The sequence below is a fragment of the Mangifera indica genome, chromosome 20 (genome assembly GCF_011075055.1).
Source record: "Mangifera indica cultivar Alphonso chromosome 20, CATAS_Mindica_2.1, whole genome shotgun sequence".
NCBI classification, from domain to species: Eukaryota; Viridiplantae; Streptophyta; class Magnoliopsida; order Sapindales; family Anacardiaceae; genus Mangifera; species Mangifera indica.
This window is the reverse complement of record NC_058156.1, coordinates 3,786,370-3,790,208: the sequence shown is the minus strand read 5'-3', so window position 1 is coordinate 3,790,208 and position 3,839 is coordinate 3,786,370.

Below are 3,839 nucleotides of genomic sequence, written 5' to 3'. Positions count from 1 at the left end.
GAGGTTGAAACACAATTTTTAGATTCAAAGCAAATTCTTATTTATTTGCCTTTCATGAAAGCATCACACATATGATCATTTTCTAAAACTAATTTTGGCAAACTTTTTACTAAGTTTCTTTTTTAAAGTTTTTTAAGAACATCAATACTTGCATGTCCTAATTTTTTATGTTATAGCCACATGTCTTTCTCCTTGGTTGACATGAGACATAGGTCTCTAAGATGTAATGTCATGTAAACTATAATATACACATTTAAATGCTTATGACCAATAAATGCAATTTTATTTTTGCTAGCATAAAAAATTTCACAGCATAAAGAATAAAAACTAATCATGAAGCTATTATCACACAATTGACTTATATTAAGTAAATTATGTTTAAGACCTTTGACTAGCAAAACATCATTTAATGGAGAATGAAAAGTTCCCTATGGTGTCAATGCCAATTCTCTTTCCTTTGGAGTTGTCTCCAAAGTTGACATTACGTTGGGTTTGACATGACAATTTTGCGATCTACATTTAATAAATAAAAGGATTAGAAATTTTATTTAATTATTAATATTCATTTTAATTACGGATTGAATAATTAAAATACTTTCAGTATTTTCCTCAAGCCAACAACCTTTATTGTTATGCTCAAGAAGTTTTGGTGAACGTCTTAGTGGATCGAAACCTCATTGCATTAATTCTCCCTTTCGTTTTGAAGAATAAGTTTTAATTAATCAAATAAGTAAATTTCAAGTAAATCATCAAAAGCTCACAATCTTAAGCTAAGTGTTACTCCAACAAATTACGCGACCTCAAATATGACTCTCGATATCAATAGGGTGGATAATACATATCTCCTTGCAGTGACAAATGCATTTCCTGCTAATTCCTCTAATGTATTTGACCTTCACTTTAATAAACAACGAAAGTACATTAGTTGAGTCAGACCCAATATAAATGACTCATAATTTTTCACTTAGTAGAAGTGTACCATTCGTTTTGGCAAATAAGTTTCCAACGAACAAGGGCTTAATCAAGCCATTATATTAGAAGACACCAATTAAATCTTAAACTTAATATTTAAATTGAGAGTTTTATTAATTAGTCTCATTTGATTTTAAACTTCATGTTAAGTGATATTTGTAAAATAAAACCTACACATACATTCTATAACATAAAATAAAAATCTGTAAGTAAACAACCATAACTAACGTTATGCCCCTCAAGCCAAGAGGAGTTTAACTGGTCAACCTAAGTGAATCTTCATCTTTAAGTCTTCACACTTGTCATTTCGTCTCCAGTTTGCAATTATTATATGTCTTTGCTTCTTAGTTACAAAATTCTAAGAAAATAAAACAACCTATTCTAAAAGAAGAAAATGGATAAAGGTAAGGCACTCAAGCCTTATTTAAAAATTACAACCTAAAAATGAAAAATAAAATAAAATATAAAACATCTATAAGGTTCTTTGGTTAGGTACTGGGCACCACGTATACATACATCCATATATATACATAACAATTAAAAAAACGATTATTTTTATTCCAAGTGTCAAATTATATTTTGGTCCTTGAAGTTTTACAAAAGTTTTCAACTCCAAAGCTCAAGAAAAACTCAATTCAGTTTAAATTCAATCAAGCAAGACTAAACTAGAATTTTTAGCTTTATCAGGCATGCAGGTGTAAAGTCTAACCGTGCATATGGAATTCACCACAAATTCTAGATTGTTACACGTCTAGAGTCTCAACTTTAGCACGACTGAAATACAACCAAGATAGAGCACCAAACAAAACATCACAAATTAACCAAAATTATGTCCAATCGTACATAGCACACGGTGCCAAGCACCATGAAAGAGGCATGGTTGGACCAAATTTTGTCCAACCATGACCAATGTCTACATATGGTGTCAAACATGAAGAAAAAGGCATGGTTGGACCAAATTTTGTCCTGTCATGACTAATGTACACATATGGTGCCAAGCACTAAGAAAAAGTCACTGTTAGACCAAAAATTGGTCTAGTCTTACACCACTGATGGTGCATAGAATTATCCACTCAGTATTACCATGCACGGCTACAACTAAGCCATGTAGGGGGGTTTCTTCAGAACCAGTTTTCTAGATTTTTTTCTAGTGACAAAAAATTGAAAAACTTCTAATTCTTGACAAGCCAAACAATATGAAAACTTCTTGTTTTAGCTTGTTGATTGCATGGTCAAGTATATTAGTAACCCAGCCCATGTACTTATAGTTAAAGATATTGAACTCAAGGATAATTTGATGTATAAGAAGCACCTAATTTAGATCCTAGATAGGCAAGTTAAAGAGCTCAGATGTAAACACGTTCACTTAGTCAGGTTTTATGGATGAATCATCGAGTTAAGGATGTCACATGAAAGGTCAAGCAAGACATGAGGCAACAATTTCCATAGCTCTTTAAGTGAATTGTGAGGACAAAATTCATATATGGGGGGACGATTGTAATACCCGCATGTAAGCCCAAAAACATTTTAGTCTTTTTTCTTGTTTTAAAATTTAGTTAATTAATGTTTTCTAAAGCGATACATGCTCGTGTATAGACTTATACACAATCATATATTGTTAGCAAATTTGAATTTATCAGATAAGATCATAATCACAACAAAAATAAGAGGATTCTTTAATGGTATGACATGACACACCTGTATAAAGTCCATGCATGCCTGTGTGTCATGTTTAGTAGGCAAAAATAAAAACGTGTTTAACCTAATCCTTTTATTATTTTCTCACCCCAATCACATCTAAACAAGAGAAAAGTGAGGAAAGTTTTGAGTCATCAAGATAGAGTCATGGATCACTAAAAATCATTGTATCCATGTGAAGAATTGCTTGTGCATGGAAAGACAAGTAAGTAGACACCTTTTGGTTAAGTTGACATGATTGTTGATAGTTTTATGAATTCTGATCATAAAGTATGACATTTCCATATAGTAGTGTTGTTATATTGGTGATTTTGATGATTATATGTGCTGAGATATTATTGATATCGTTTAGGAATCGTGTAAATTGATGAACTCACCTATATACACATATATATTATGCTAATATGGATGTTGATGATTATTTGTTAATGTTTGATTGTGTTTAGGTACTTTTGGATGCGAAAAATTGATATAGGGTACTTAGAAATATGTTGTATACTTGTACATTTGTTCGATGCCAGAAATATTAACTAGAAAATGTAGAAATAATAGACATTGCGATCTCCAGATTATGATACACGACCATGTATGGCTTCATACATGCCCATGTGTTGTTAATTTAAATTAAGTAATTCCATAATTTTTACACGTTCTTTTTGAGGAAAATCATACACTGTTGTGTGATATAGGACACATGCCTATGTGTGACTTTCAAAAAGTGGACACCACATTTAAAAAAAGGCACACAAGGGTGCACCTTAAGCACACACTCGTGTAGTCAATTAAAAGATTATATTACCCCTAGTTCAAGCATAATGAAGAGGAAGAAGGAAAAAAAAGAATTAATAAGAGACTTTAGTAAGACAAGCCAAATAAAACTAAAAAGAATGTCCAACTACGTAAAAGACGACACGAGACCTGATTGAGTTAGATTCGAGTAAAAAAATTAGAAAAGTTAAGAAATGTGGTTCATATCTAGATAACCACTAGTAATATGCAAAAGTGATAAGACATATGAAAGCAATAGGGTTAGATATCCATGAGATGCATCATGCATTTGGCATCAAGACACATAACCACTCAATTCCGTTCAAGTATGCATCGTAAGGGATTATGGCTTCTCAAATATTTTCTCGCATGGTTAGCGAGATGCATCACATATTTACCCA